General features: G+C 36.1%; 1 long non-coding RNA gene across 1 annotated transcript; it reads right to left on the bottom strand.

The window, feature by feature from the left end:
• Nucleotides 1-668: 668 nt before the first annotated feature.
• Nucleotides 669-14163, bottom strand: LOC136286106 (uncharacterized). The gene is made up of 3 exons (XR_010719761.1): nucleotides 14086-14163; nucleotides 13905-14002; nucleotides 669-1321 (listed from the first exon to the last, which is right to left on the bottom strand). It is a non-coding gene; the product is annotated as an uncharacterized lncRNA (long non-coding RNA).
• Between the last annotated feature and the right edge of the window lie 2864 nt (nucleotides 14164-17027).

Genomic DNA, 17027 nt, shown 5'->3' on the forward strand with positions numbered 1-17027 from the left:
AAAAAGACAAAGTGATGGAGTCTGGGAAGGGCGATGAAATTAATAAATTCAGAACTTGCTAAAAGTATCAGTAATCTCTGTGTGTTCCATCCTTTAGCAATATTTCATTCAGGAGCTCAGAAACTGTTTTAGTGATTAACGCCCTGCATGTTTTTGCTGCGGAGCCATGGCCATATTCTGAAGACTTGTTGTGTGGCTTACCAGCACTATAAATTCAGAAGCCATCTGAAGCTTATAATGTTTTTTAAAATATTGGTTGAAAGAGCCATCCAGAACCAAATAACTCACTTAAAACTTAATGTTCCTTAGAGAAAGCACACTTTACTATTGAAATCCTTTGAGCGACGTAACTGAAAATCCCCTCAGTGTCTTTTTGACATTCATTGTTTAAAGATGGAAAAGTTTATAGAAATAAGAGATACTGGATATTAAAACTAAAGAATAGAAGTGTTTTGAAAAAAAGAAATGAAACATAAACACTATCTAAAAGTGGTGTATTTATTTAGTAAAGCTATATTAATTGCACTCTATATTTCCCTCCATCAATATCTATAAATAAGGGAAAAACAGAAGGAAAATACCAGCAATCAGAACCTCTAAAATGTTAAGCACTGAAACTACAACCAGAGATTTAACTTGTGAGGTAATTTTCACAGCCTTAATGAGATACTACAGGTCTTAAGTTAGAGAAGTGACTTTAATGGTGACTACAATAATAGACCTTAGGAAACTGTTTTTAAATATACACATTATTTAACTCTTATTGAAGATTTCACAGTAACCTAGCTCTGTTTACACAAAACCAACATAGACTGCTCAGGACAGGACAAACCTTTCCTTCTCTCTAGAATTTGTTTCTCTCTAGTTTCTCCCAGAGAGTGAGAACATCGTTCAACACTCATCCAGGTTTGGGACAGGTGCAGCTGAGATAGAAACCCTGGGACTGTTCATGCTTCTAAAACCCTAGGACTCTAAACTGTACTGGAAAAAAAATTATTCACCCTTCTGTCTTCTCAGCCCCATCCCATCATGGAAACAACTTCCCTGACTTGCCAGTGGTTCTGGAAATTCTTGCAGTCTACAGTGTACAACCTCTACCAGTTGTCCTTAAAAATAGCCTGCCCACTTGTAACACTCGAGCAGCATTGAGGATTTATGATAAAATTCCAAGTACAAAAGTGCAGGATCAAGGTGTGCAGAGCAGGATCTGTTCCAAGAACCCAGGGAATGACCACAATCCACCTGTGGCCAGTTCTTGAAGAGCTCTGGCACTCTGCATCTCTATTCTGAAGTGTGCATAGTTGCTGGAAGGAACTGAAGTCTGAGAAGAAAAAATAATTCCAAGGTTGATAACTTTGTAATTTAAAAAGATGTCCTTACTCTACTAAATTTTATTCTATTCTTTAATTCTCTTGTATGGTAAGTGAGTCACTGGCATTCACAGCAGCTGAATTTTAAGATTTGTCTAAAAAGTCTATTGAAAAATTTTATCTTATTTTCCTTTTCTAGTTTAGGGTTTTTTTAAACAGAATTAAATGTCAAGTACTGAAGTTCATAAAAATCTACCAAATAGGGCTCAGATTTATATCTGAATCTTAGATATTCATAGAATTCTTGCCTTTAGTAGTTGGAATTTAATTAATGTAAATGTACACAAACATATATACAAATATATATATATAATATGTATATATATACATACACACATACCCACATATTTTGTCTATGCAACTCCATCTTAACAATACAGTAGATTTTTTAGAATTTATCTATACCAGAGGCCCACAGAGTTCCTGCGGCACCCATGGTGATCACCCAGTCCAACCCCTTCCTCAGAGCAGCACCAGCTACAGCAGGTTGCTCATATGTGCAAAAATGGAGATTTAAAAGTTTTCCATTTTTTCATTTCTTTCAAATACTTTTGAGATTGAGAAATACATGACTTCTGAAAATGGTGAGATCAAGTTTGCCTGCTCACTCAGATGGGGAAAAAGAACTGAAATAAAGAGTAAACTGAAATGAAGAGTACTGTAAAGACTCGATATTCCCTTTGGTTAAGATAACATGATAATGACTTGTTGGCATTAAAATTTAATTTGTGCTGATTTAACTTGAATAATTAATGTTATTCTCATATTAAAATGCAGAAGCCGTATACTTCCTATTTTCTAGCCTGAATATATTAGGAGATTAGCTGTCAAATGACTTGACAGAGAGCCAAAAATTTGCAGAGAAACTACTACCTGAGATCACATTTGAAAGGGGAAAATGCTGTTATTATAGCAAAGCTCCAAATAATTATAGCATATGAAACAAAAGGTCAAGCCAAGGTGTTCTCTCGCCAAGGAAACTCTTGGTATTACAAGAAAGAAAATCACTTTTGCTGAACCCTTTCGACTACTGATTGTTTAATCTAAAGCTCATCAGAGACCAATTGGCCCATTTCAAGAGAAAATACAGAGTGAGGTACATTTAGATGTTTCTTTAAAACTACTTTCTTCTCTCATTTGTCCTTTTGCACTTCCTCAGAACAGATGAACTACATGCAGAAGTTGAAGCGAAGAAAATAACTAGTGATGGTCTAAAAAGGGATCAGTTCCTTAGGGGTCTCAAAGTCTATATGGAATCATTAGTTTATGGGACAATTGGACTTAAAATAGACTACAGAAAAACCCACTATCTTAGTGTTGATCAGAGGAAAGAAACTGCTTCCAACATCCTAAGGTTATGTTTAAATGACTATGGTTTTTTTTAATATCCTCTAAGTCTATGGCCAATATCAGCATTTTGGCAAGAACATACTTCCAGGAAAACCAAGAGTGAATAATTCCACTTCCTAGATCCGAGTGACAGGCAGTCCTATAGCAAAGAGCTTTCATAGCCATAAGAAATTTTCTATATACTTTGAAATATTTCTGACAATCATTATGTCTATGTGATATTTTTGATTCAATAACATTTCTTTACATTAACAGGAAGAAATATATGAAGGAATCATGGTTGATGGCACAATTGTTGCATGTTAGTTACACATTAGAAATACTAAACCACTTTTTTTTCTAGTTCATACTGGAGAATAGAGTAGAAAAAGTAATATATAAGAAGACACTGGTTGTGCTGAAGACAGAAGAAATTTGAATAAAATGCCAAAAAAAAGTATGCACTTTCACAAAGAATCTCTAAGACTGGAAAAGACCTCCAAGTTAATTAGGTCCAACCTTTGACTAAACACTACTATGTCAACGAAACCATGGCACTGAGTTGCACATCCAGTTGTTTCTTGAACACTTCCAGGGATGATGACTCCTCCACCTCCCTGGACAGCCTGTTCCAATGTTCAACCATCCTTTCAGTGAAAAACTTTTTCCTGATGTCCAACCTGAATAACCCCTAACACACCTTGGGGCCATGTCCTCTTGTCCTGCCACTGATTGCCTGGGGGAGGAGACCAACACCCCCCCCCCCCGGCTACATCCTATATCCAGGGAGTTGTAGAGAGTTATAAGATCTCCCCTCAACCTCCTTTTCTCCAGGCTTTGCATCCCCAGCTCCCTCAGCTGCTCCTCGCAGGACTCTCCAGACCCTTCCTCAGCTCTGCTGCCCTTCTTTGGACCCACTCCAGCCCCTCAATAGCTTTTCTGTAGTGAGGGGCCAAAAACTGGACACAGGGTTTGAAGTGTGGCCTCACCAGTGCCCTGTACAGGGCACGTGCACACACAGTCTTCTATACACATCCACGCAAAAACAGATAAAATGGAAATCAATGATCTATTATTCTGTTCTTTTTGGAAAATAATATTTCAAACCTCAAGAGGAAATTCCTCACAGTAGTTTGTTGTGGATACATGTGTGTATGCAAATTACTGAAGAAAGGGATCTTAAAAACCCAGATTTTCCAAAATAAACAGACAGAGGTATCACATCTACCATAAAACCTGACAGTTTGTCAGCTGACATAAGAGACATTCGTGTGAACCTCCACAGAGAAAAAATGAACAAAAATGCCCCAAAAACAAGAGATGAAATGAGTAGCAATCAAAATATATATTATCTTGGCACCGCTTAAGTACTTTATTTCAAGTGGGATAATCCAACTTTTAAACAGGAAGTACCTAGGCTGCTTTCCAGAGTTGAATTTTACAGGTCAGGCAGACATTTTCCATTATTCAGAACTATGATAAACATCTTTTAAGAAACAAGGCATGTAAGCAGAGGCTTTGAACAGATAAGCTAGCATTATCAGAAATGTGGTTTGAGGATAATTAACCTGTGCAAACCAAGATGTTGAGAATATTACTAAAATCTAAGATGACTGTTTGTTGTTTTCTCAACAAATGATTATAAACCTGTAATCATTTTCACCCAATTACACATCTGTGCCTACACTGACTTAGCTGATTTAGGTTAATTGTAATCTGTACTGCTAAGCAGGACAAGAGAACTGTTTGAGTTCAAAAAGCCTCCAAAATTACAAAAACCAGCCTGGTTATAAATTCAGAAACATCATTAATTTTGAAAAAACTGACCACAGATCAGTTTTCAAAATCTAACCTACAAGATCTGCCTGGGTTCTTTATGATGAACAAATTTTTTCCTAAGTGCAGCTTCTTTTTTTTTTTTTTCTGAAGTTATTTTCCTACTTTTGTCTTGTATCCACAAATAGAGACTTGTTTAAAGATGACACCGAGACTTAATCAGTTAAAAAAGAGCACTGGGGTATTTCTACATGCTTTTTTTAAAAAGAGTGTTTTACCAAAAAATAGACTGTGATGCACTAAGAAGTGGATCTATATCTGATTGTTGGTAACAGAGGCCGCCATAAACTGGCATTTTTTTATAATTAGTAAAAAATAATGCAAAGTTTTCTTTAACCTGAATTAATTTGTAGCTGTGTAGCCTAAGAGTAAGAAACTGTGTGGCATATCATGCTAGGAGTGTGGTAAATTAATCTGTAAATTTTCATTTACTTCTGCACAAGCCAATCAATCTCCACAGTGTTAGGGGGATTATAAAATGAGTTCTCAGAAAGGTGTTATGTTTATATACAGTTCTGGGTATATTTCCATCTCTTCTGTTATCCTTCATATAGAAGCATAAGAAGAGGTATACACCTATTTCTTTATTATAATATAGAACAGAAATGAAAAATGTTTCTCTAAGAATGACCTGTGGATAATTTACTGGATTTGCTGTTTCAAGGACATCTGTCATTTAACACTTTAACTAAAATTACTGCTACTCCTCTATAAGCAGAGTATGAGGAGCCAGGCACATAATCTCCACTCTTCTTTTTAATTTCATTTAACATTTTGTATAAATTTTCATAATTTATTCAATATTATTAAAGGCAAAATTGCAAAGAAAGTTCTATTATTATTTGATACTTTTCCATAATAGAAAAAAATCCACAGAACAAGCTGTTGAACAGAAGTTATATTTTGCTTGAAATGAATGTTGATACATTTTCTATTAAATGAGCAATCTTATGAAGTTCAACTTCCTTTGCACTTTATAATGACAAAGATCCAAACTAATGAACATATATTTAGTTATGGGCAAAAATGTCTAGAATAAACTTACAAACAACATGAGGAAGTTACAATAATGATATCTTTTTTACTATATTATTAAAAACTGAAAAAAAATCTGATCACTACTTCTTGTTAATGAATGTTTAAACAATCTTCATTCTCGCTACAGTTCAAAAATACTGGTTAAACATGAACATAATGTGAACATCGGCAATTCTAAGGAAGTAAGTGAGGCCATTCTCACAGTGTTCGAACTTGAGCATGACTTTTACTGAATTAGAGCCTAATAGAGTTTCTTGAGGAATATTCATTATTTAAATATCAGGCTATAAATAATACTACTCTCTGGGCACACCACCTATTAAAAAGTCTAGAGAAGAGGTGAACTGAAACCAGCATGAAAAAAAAAAGATCAAAGATGTTTGAAGCAAGAAGTGATTATCTAGAAAAAAATAAATCCATCTAAATACAGGCAAGATAGACAACCATAAATTTCTGAATATGGACAGCAAAAGCATTGAGACTGTCTAAAAGAGAGACTGAGAATTAAATAGCAAAATGAGTTAAAATTAATAATTAATCTGTTTTCAAACACACCCAGAGTAGAAAACCTGCCAGAGATCTTTTTATCAGTGCATAAAAGCAGTGTTAATCAATTCTTTTGAGCACTGTTCAGTTCAGGAGACACCCACACCAGGAGAGGGTCTCTCTGAAGCTGAAACAGGTGTAGAAGATGTTAAACAAAGCTGACACTGTAAAAACTTCTTAGGGCAGCTGTCATTAATCCAAGAGGTCTGCAGGACCAGAGAGGTGGATAGCTGAAGCAATAAAGCACACAACCTCTCTTTTAAGATGCCTTGATACTACTGGCTAGATGTTGGAAATATGATTCACTTGTTTAAAGAATGTATGGATTTCTCGTGGAACTTCAGCCCTCTAGTCCTGCTTTTCTAAGTGGAAATTAGAAACTCTAAGGGAAGAAAAGAATTAGTAGATACTGGCTTAAAAATAATCAGTATGAAAGGTTCAAAAGGATTTTGCAAAAGTAAGTCCTGTTTTATGAGAGTCGTGGTATTTATAGTTCTTCAGCAGTTGAACAGGGGTGATTTGGTTTCTGCAGTCTTGAATTCCTGGAAGGCTTTTGACATTGCAAGACCAAAGACTTTTAAGGAAATGAAATGATCATGGCTCAGGTAGTAAAGAGTTTTCACAATATTGGGAATGCTGGAACTCTACAGGCATCTTTGCTGGGGCTTATGCTGTATTCGTGAACTGCCTTAGACAAGAATATATAAGAGAGTGAAAACATTTTGCTGATGACATTGATTTCTTGTTCTAAGGACAAGGACAGTTCTAGATAGCTGAAGAAGGATCTTATAGTACTCCCTGACTAATTGGAATGTCAAAAGGAGCTCAGCATTGAGCAGTGCATTTGCCAATGACAAACAAAACTCCTTCTACAGATAAATAATGTACTCACAGAATACCTTTGAGCTGATATTATCACTCAGGTATGACTTGGGTTTTTTGTTGGATGAGTCCTATGACATGCTTTCTTTTATTTACTGCTGCTCAGAATTAGGTTGATGTCATGAAACTGATACGTAGGGAATGCAAAACTAAATGGAGAACTTTATCATTATGTGTTTGAGACAGGAAACTGTGCTCTTGAAGTCCCTACCTCATGACACTGCACAATGCCATGTCTAATTTGCATGTGAAGTGTGACAGTGCTTTTTCTGGTACATTCATCTCAAGAAATATATGTTTGATCTTATTAAGCTTCAAAGAGAAAGTTGATCAAATGCATGGAAGAGCCTGTGTATGGGGAGTAAGCAGTTCAACTAGGAATTGTCAGTATGGAAAAGATATGCTTTAAGTGGGGTCTACAAAATCGTTAGCAGCATGGTGAACAAATTATTGTTCACATTCTCTTCCAGCACAAGAATTAATGATGAGCCTGAAAATGCCTCTAGTAGCCAGTTTTAAAGCCAAAGGGTCTGGTTTTGCTGATAGAAGAACTGTGGCACTTCTTCTGTCAGTGTTGTGGCTGCTAAATTTGGGGCTTGAAGGAAAACTGGGCAAATGCTTAGAAATGATTTAGTGATGATTACCTAATGCGTAATCTTGCACTCAGAATATTACTATAATAAGAGGCAATATGCTGTACATGTGAAGCCAAGGACTTAATAACGCCTTAATTAAAACTTAACAATATAATCAAAAATGCAACAAAAAGTTACTTGTTCAGTTAAAATAATTCTGAGACTGACAAAGGAAATTAATAAAGAATAGCTGCATTATCAATAATACATCTAAAACTATTATACAAGAAAACTTACTAAGGTTTACCCATTGCCTTTTTCATTTTGATCATTCTGCAAAGATCCCTGTGGATTGTTAGGCTGACAGCAACAGTTTTCTTGAGGCATAGCAGCAGGGAAAAGGGTATCAGTGACATTCCCAGTTCTTTGGTGCAAGGAACAATGTGCTGGTGGCAAGAGTATTTTCTCCTCACGCTTAGACCTGATTTTATGTTTAGCAAGGTTTGCTTCTATTTTCCTGGTTCCCAGGTAAGCTTGAAAATTGTGCAGTAGCATTTTACAATCATTGCTTACAGAAAGTGCTCTTGTTTGTTATGAAGTGATAAATAAGCCTGAGTTTTCAGACCTCATACAGATATGGTGTGTGTAGAGATTAGGGAAACACACTGTGGAAACAAATTAGAAATAGCTCACATGTAGGCAAGCTTATAACAGAGCTGAGACCCTGCATTATCAGGTCAATAAAAGACTTATGGCCTTCTAGTAATAAAGGTTGTGTTCACTATGCTGCAAAAGAAAACATATCCATTGCAGTTCTTAGAATTAAAATAGCCCCTTCCCTCCCCCCCCCCCAAAAAAAAAAAAAGAAAAATACAGACAAAATTTATACACTTGTGGTTTTCTTTTCCATATGAGTTCTGTTAGAAACCAAATCCTTGTGCCTTGATCACAGCAGCATGGTTATTATTATTATCATCTCTAAATTGATTAATACATTGCTTCTTAACTCCAGCAAACCCACACAGTTTTTCTGGGACTTAACCAAGAAGGTAAAATTGAGGGCTTCACTTCTAGCTGTAAATATGTGATATTTGCCTTTGGGTTTTTCCTCATTCTCCATCCTACACTTTATTCTTAGGTTGAAAGCTATCAAGGGTCTCCTCTCAGGAAAGGCTTGATAGAGTTCTGAGGGTGTTTCTGCAGACTTAGGATTTGCCCCTCAGGCAAAATGGAAATACTTTATGATGAAAACTTAATTTTTGTGATTACCTTGAAGAATCTTGTCTGATTTCCTGCCAGGCCAATGACCCTTCTGTCTTGTGAGAAACGTTTAGGTTTGCTTTTCTCATCTGCCCACAGAACAGGGCAAATAAAGTACAACAAGCCTGACTCTCTTTCTTTCTTGTCAGGTCCTTCCATATTATCAAGATCTTAGAAACAAGGGTGAACACTGTTGATCAGTATACTTTTCATTTTCCATCATACCCTTCTGAAAAGTAACATCAAGGGCTTTGTCTTCTTAATGGTAAACCTCATCAGAGCCTTGAATATCGAAGAGTAGCATCCAACAAAGGACTACAGTGGACACCTGTAGGAGTTAATGCTGATCTTAGTCAGCAGTGGGGTGGTGGGGGGGGGACTTTTCACACTTCATAGCAGTCTGTGGCAGTGTAAAATGAAGTTCCTGGAAATAGACATTTAATTTTGGAATTAAATTGTTAAGTGGTGTTTTTTTCAAGAAAGCATACAGAAGACTTTAAACTCAATAGAAAAAAAGAAAACAATCAACCCTCCTCAAACAAACAAACAAACAAAACCCCGCTCCCAAAGGATCCCTGGAAGATCTCTATGCTGAGTTTCATTTCCTTCTGTGATAGGAAAAACTCCAAGCCACCCACCCATCCACTCACCCACCCAACCAAATCGAACCAAAAACCATTCATAAAAAGAAAATATACTAAAATGTAATTTCCAGTAAGAAAGGAAACACATGGATCATTGCAGTAATTGCTGTGCTAGCTAAGATGTTCACCTTACTAGTAGGTACCATGAAAAAAACCCCAAATTCCTTAACCCTCCTTTCAGCCAGGAGGAGTTCTGGAACTTTTCTATTACTGTCAAAACCATAAATAACAATTTATAGTGTAGATATTTGGAGCTCTCTATTCAGGTTCTTCTTGGTTAAAGTACATTTCATGCTGAATATTAAGAAGGTAGTTTGAAGAACTAAGCCAACATTGTTTGCTAGCTTCTTGAGAAAAGTAACATTTCTGCTTTAAATAAGACTCTCCACTTCAAATCACCCACTATCAAGAAATTTTTTTCAATATGTGAAAAATTTATGTCACATATTACAAAATGCTATGAAAAGCATAATCTTAAAAAAGATAGCATTGAAAGCAGTGGTATCTTTGTAAATAGAACAAAAACCACATGCAAAATTATAGAAGGATGAAAAAATGCCACCTGTTCAGCCACCCTATCCATTCCTTGCTAGTGCAAGGCTGGTCCCTAAGGTGCACACCTAGTGCTTATTAGCCCTTTTCAAAGCATCAAGCAGTGTAGCTGCATTCTGTTCCCATGGGAGATTATTCAGTGATTCCAGAGATATTACTGTCAGGAAGATTATCAGTATGCTATTTAACCTCAATTTTCCTTATCCTAATTCAGTGTCATTACTCTCAGTTACCCCATCATAACATGTTTTGAGATGTAATATGAACAAATAGATACTTAACAACAAGATAAACATCCCATCAGCCTTTCATAGGGAGGATTATTTTTAGATTCTCCTTAAACTCAAAGGGTCTAGTCTGAAGTCTCAGCTGAGGTAATAAAAATAGTACAAGAAAAAAACCTGTTAATGCCAAACTATGCATTTTCATAGATATCTACCATATAACAATTACTGCAGGAGTCTTGTAACTCTTCCTTTTTTGTGATTGGTTATCCCTGGGTGACAGTGCTCATAATCATTTTGCTAGCTCAGATTTTGCTAAAAGATAAACTCCATGCTGCTATAATAGATGTAAAAAAACCCCAAAACAAAACTAGCCTCAGGATGAACAAAATAATGTGTAGAAAAAATAAGTCAGAATACTCCCTTAGCAAAAAGAACAGCAGATTCTTGTTTCCTTTATTGGTATTTTGTTTTAGACTCTTGAGTTTAGAATGCTGAAAAGCCAAATCTGATGGTTGTTATAGCTCACGGGTTTTTTTCCAACCAAAAAAGGATTAAATCCACAGTATTGTAATATCACAAGAAGGACTCAACTAATGCTGTTGATAAGTTTCCCTACTAAAAGAGCTCATACCTGTGTCGTTTGGAGGGATACCAATTAATTGACAAAGCTGAGTGATGTATGCCACAAAGAGAGGGACATGAACTGAATGTGCTCTAGATGTCGTCATTATGAATGCTAAACAAGCACTGCTTGTTTAGCTTTTTAATGACCTAAAAATATGGGTAAAATTCAAAAGTTTTCCAGGCAAACTCACACAACCAAGTTATTGCACATCATCCCACCCCAAACTTCTCCCAAAAATATTAATTGGAGTATATTTGTTTCACTACCAGTTACACCTATGAAAACTTTTAACACAGGGCTTCACACATTCTATTACAAATCAGGTGCTCAGCTACCTTTTTATCTTGCCTTTCCCAAGGCATTCGTCTCCCATGCCCAAGGCACAAGTTTGTCCGTCTGAAGGGCTGTGCTAAACATGTGCTCATGTTCTAGTTTCCTGAATTCCAATTTTGTCAATTTTCACTAACCATATCTCAGAAATCAGAGTCTGTATAAGAACCACAGGAGGAAAGAAACAATAGACATTCCAGACTTACAAGATTTGGCTTCTCTCCCATCACAAGAATCCCTCAATTATTCAGATGTAAGAGCTCAATGACATAAAACTGAGTGAATCGAAGCAAGCAGTTTAAGGGTAGCACTCCAGTGCAGTCTTAACAGATTTCCCTATATATGTGTATGTATGTATGTATGGAATTTTCATTTAGTGTTTATTTTGTTAACATAAAAAACTTTCTTAGAAGAAATGTTTAAATTCCATGATGCCAGATTCCAGGTTGTCAGCTCTGCATTTAGGAGCCAATCTGATTTGATTGCTTACCTTATAACTTTTAAAAAATACATATAGAGTGACATGCAAATTTTTTACAATAGGAAAACTCCACAATTACTGAAGGCAGTTAACTTCAGTTTGAAGAAGTCATCTTTGGCCAGGAATCAATATGGAAATTTTCAGTCCAGAAGGAAAACTATCAAGAAGGTATCACTGTCAGAAAACTGGGTGTGATTGTAAAATATATTTTGCAAACCTAATGGTAGCGTTTCTTGCTTAGTGACAGCTATAGCAATGATTTGCTGCAAGATCACATCACAAGTTTCAATAACATTTCCATTCTCAGCAATTGGACACTGGCAGGAAAGATAGTGTAATTAAGGGGAAGAGAAAGAGAGGGTGTCATCCATTTATGTCTTCACCTTTTACAATCCAATTTATCCAACAGATTTTAAAACCAATAGATGAAAAACCATTTACAATTCACAGAGTGAACAGATGGTGCAGCAGCATTGAAAATGACAGTGTACACACACCAAATGAACTGGTGTTCTGCTCTAGTTAAGAAGCTGTCAACATTTGTATTACAAACTTTGGATTTCAAGGTTTGTAAATTGTCTCTTTTAGATAACATCTGGAAAGATTGGCTTACAAGATAAATGCCAAGTTACCATGTAAAAAACCTCCAAAACCAGTGTGTTTATTGCTTTCATATCTTTTGCACTCATCCAATAATATTGCAAATGTTAGCAATGACTTAAATTTTTGAGAGAGTGCCTTTATTTTCCAGAGGGATTTGAGTGGCTGTGCTGGCTGGGTACAAGAGGGTGTGGCTGTCCCAAATCTTCTCTTTCCACAGGAGGCTTTAAGCATAACTTCTGAGACCTGCCCAAGCAACCAAACACTCCATACCTGGGATATTACTCTCTTTTGAGGCATTTCCAGACCCTACGTGCAGCTATTCCAAGGAGCAAAAGTGATTAAGATGCTAAACACAAAAGATAAGCCATTATAAGTAGCACTACACACAAAGCAGCATAATGTTTGGGTTAAACACCACTTTTGGGCTTAGAAAGATTGCAAGCTGTGCTGAAACAGTTTTTTTGTGCTAAGAGTCTCCAACAGTGGTTTGCACAGGGACAAGGCCGGCTATGCATTGCATGAAAATCCTGCTGATACAAGGTGTCAGTTTTGGCCACAATCTAAAATCAGAAGATTATAACATTTTGCCTTGAGAAAATGTAATGGCAGCTCAGGAGGGATTTCAGAATTTGTCTCACCAACCAAATAATTTTAAATTATATGCTGCAAAGAACTAAACTGCTTACAGGATTAGTATCAACATATTGTGCCCACTAGCTGTAGGTGTGAATCTGTACCACAATCTCTGTGGCTGGCAATAATCTTGCATTGAACATAAAGCCAAACTTTGGTCTTACTTGATAAATGGATCTACAGTGTTTAGTTTTGAAGTAAAAGTGAGAAATCAGTAAATATTATAGTAATAAATTCAGTGAAGCTATTCTATGAAGAGGTATTTTGGCCTGTGAAAGAATATATAGAAAAAAGCAAAGAGTTAAATATATGTGCTACGAGTAATAATGTGATTTTCAACTTGGGTAACTGTGACCTCATTCTTTCAGGAAGAAAACATCAGGAAATGAACAAACTAACCGACCAGTCAAATTGAAAATTACATTTTTAGTGCCATTTAGAGGAAAAGAAATACAGTACAATCAATCTGAGCTGCACCCACTGAGACATCCATATGTCAAAGAGATCCTTTCAATGGAATTACGAGTCATTCCCCTAAAGTCCTAAATTAGGATTTTCACAGGAGTTTGTTTCCAAAAGCTCCAAGAATTCCATGCCCCAGGCACATTTGAAATTCGTCTTTTGGATGGAATATGTATTACAAAAGCTCTTCCGTTTCAGTACATTTTCAATAAAATCTTGAGGCATTTAAGAAAAACAAAATATAGATAAAAGGCTAGAAAGGAGTGAGAGATTAATGTAAAAAATTAATGAATATTAATACTTTGATTAACACTGAGAGAGTAAGTAGTGAGTGAACATATTTGAGTGAGTATATCCACTTATGTTCACTATGCAGCCAGAATCCAAGTAAAAATGGGATAAATAAAAAAAAATTCTGATTTGTATGATGTGACTTTAAGCAAATAACTAGATTCTGAAAGAGGAAAGTTAAGAGTAACAACTTCAAATGTGGAAAAGTGGTGATAAATACCTAGGGAGGAGAGAATACGCCCACTTTAAATGAAGGTCTCATCATCTTTTAGCAGAACTTCAATTTCTGTTCCTCACAGAACTCATGGGAGCTGAAAACTGAAAGTTGTGTCTTTCAGTGAATGCAACAGCAATGTCCTTGTTTTCATTTCCCTTTGATTTTCTGAAACAGCAACACTTACTATTCCGTGTCTCAGAGTGCTGCATGTAGCTGTCTCCCTGTTCCCGGTAAGAATCCATTTCCTAAGGTCAGCTCTCACTCATCTTGATCCTTAATACAAGATTTGATCTCTTTTACCACACAGATCCTCTACTCACTGTGCCCAGGCTGTGCCCCTCACCTGGCTCTGATCCATGACCTCATGTACACCTGGGGCTGTGTGTCCTCCAGCTGTGTCCTTTTCTCCATGAATTTGGAGTCCTTAATGTACTGGCTCCCATTCCCTGTTGGCTACTTGAGTAGTACCTTGAACTTGTATTTTGAAATTAATGCATTTTTTTTCTGAGAAAAAGGCAATTAAGATATGATATGTAGTGTTGATCCTTTTCATTATTTTTTAAGAACCCTGAGATTCAAATATCTCAGTACAATGTAAAGATAAAACCCATGTTTCCCAAACTCTCTCTAGAGATTGTAGCGACTAAATTACACCATTTCCATGTATCAGAAAATAACTTTTGAAATATGCTTTGGAATTTGATGTCTTAATAATTGACATGTTTCGCTGGAATCACAAATTAAAGACAGATGTTTGATAAAGTAAGATATTATTAAGAAATTTATTTTGTCCAAGCAGAAAATAAGTTCTGCAGTTTAGATTGAGCCTTCCATGTAATAAGATTTTCAGGAAAATCAAAACTGGAAATCTATGATTACTGACTGTGACATAAGCCAGGAATGTTCTCAAAGGCCAATGCTGAAATGCTCTGGAAAAACTGGAATATTATGACCTTTATTGAAAAAATATTCCAGAAAACATGAAATGCCATTTGTTTTCTAAAGATTTTTTAAAATTATAACCGTCTTCAAACATTGTGTCCAACAGACACAATCCAGAAAATTAGCTACTTTCTCTGTCCTTGCTTATAATGTGAAACAAATATACATGACAGGCTGGAAGTTTTAGATCCTGTACATTTGGCAATGTCTGAGAGCAAAAGAGATCTTATCTTGAGAGACTGCAAGGCAATCTGAGGTGTCAATGTGTGCAAACATGACCTGAACTCTGGACTGAAATTCTCTGTGCCACCATCTTCCCCACTTTTCTGACGTATGACTGCAGAACAGATCAGTGTTTACTGCTGTTTTTCTCTGCTAATAATGTGGGTCAGGTTCAGCTGTTAATGTGTTTCTTTCCAGGTATCTGAAAGCGTGGGTATCTCTAAATGAGGCTAATAAATGCATGTCTGCACTGCACCAAGCAGTGCCACGCAGCTTCTCTAGGACTTTGCTGATTCCTGTGCCAAGACAATTAATAAAAAATATCAACAAATATTTGCTGAATTGGAGAGCAGTACCTGAAAAACATTGTTAGTAACTTCATTTAAACCTAATATATTTTTTCTTCTGGGACTCTTGAGTATTGACCTTTTATCAGGCCCTTTCCTGTGTCATAATATTTTTATTGATTCTCATCTTTTCCATCTTAGTTAACAAGTTTCCTAATCTGAGATTTTATAAAATTCTACTGTTGTTTAAATAATGAGATTTACCACATACAAAAAACAGTTATAAATAATAAAGATATTAAATCTAGGTGCTAGCATCTCTTTCTATTTCCTTTTATTTCTTTCACTGGCTGGCATGGAAAATGCTTCTGGACATCACATGCCTTGTGGTTGCACAGATGCTCAGCCCTTCATTCAGGTCAGGGTTGCATTCGCCCCTGCACAGAGCTGTATATTACAGATGTCAGAATAATGAGCCTGAAAGAACCAAGATCACTTCCCTGTCTTTTTAAAGCATAAGTGTTCCTGAGACTGTAATTTCATGCACCAATTGTTTCAGATTTTTGAAATGAAGATTACCTGGTCCCTTCCCTCACTCAAGAGGACTATAATCTTTGAGTTTCCTACTATCTCTTTTGTGATAATTTCTGTTTCCATATTATTATTGCTTCTTTCTAATCCTAGATTCAACAATAATTTTTCTTTCCTGAGATTTTCTTCAATAACAATGGAGAGGATAGTGAATCTGAGCCACGCTCTCATTTTTTAGTGATCTTCTAGCTTTACTTTAAGCCTTACAGTGTTGAGAGCATAGTTTTGCTGTTTTCTTAACTTTCTGTCCAGTGACATCTTTGACATTTTTTTGTTTTACTGTTCTTCCTGGTTTCTAATTATTTTATGAACAACAAATATACTGCTTATCCATGAGTTACATGGTTAGACACAGTCCAGACACTCTTTGGACAGTTACACTGTCCACATATTCTTTCTCACCGACTCCTGTGTTGTTTAAACATTGCCTTTTAGATACTAAGTACATAAAATTAACTTTTTATTATGTAATTCAATGAATTCCTACTAGCATGGGCTTGCTCACTTTTTCCTCAATGTGATATCTAGGAAATGTTCCTATTTCTTTCACTTCCCTGGCCATCATTGTCTTCTGCTGTCCAAATTCCTGAAGCAGTTTTCCATAGTTACGGCATCATGTCCATATATCATTCCCTATCTGGAAGAGGTGGAGGTTTTCACTGTGTGTAAACATATAGCTATACTGTCTGCTAAATGATTGTCCAAATTCCTGAAGCAGTTTTCCATAGTTACGGCATCATGTCCATATATCATTCCCTAGCTGGAAGAGGTGGAGGTTTTCACTGTGTGTAAACATATAGCTATACTGTCTGCTAAATGATTGTCCCCACCATTTTACTTTCCAGACTCCTGGTGCTCATCCTTTTATTCATAGTTCCATCCACTCTCAAGTTTTAAGTTACCCAATTTCCCTCTTTTAAACCTAGAGAGTAGGGTGATTTTCTACTAATATTTTTGTTTATTTTTAAATTTTAATGGTAAAATCTTTATATTTTGGTCTGTCTTGGATTGTAGAGCAACATGAAAACCCTTTACCCATTAACCACTGGTTACTGAAAGGGTATTTTTACCTCTAACCTAGGAA

This window comes from Chamaea fasciata, unplaced genomic scaffold (assembly GCF_029207755.1).
Source record: "Chamaea fasciata isolate MVZ Bird 193981 ecotype frontalis unplaced genomic scaffold, bChaFas1.0.hap1 SCAF_2, whole genome shotgun sequence".
NCBI classification, from domain to species: domain Eukaryota; kingdom Metazoa; phylum Chordata; class Aves; order Passeriformes; family Sylviidae; genus Chamaea; species Chamaea fasciata.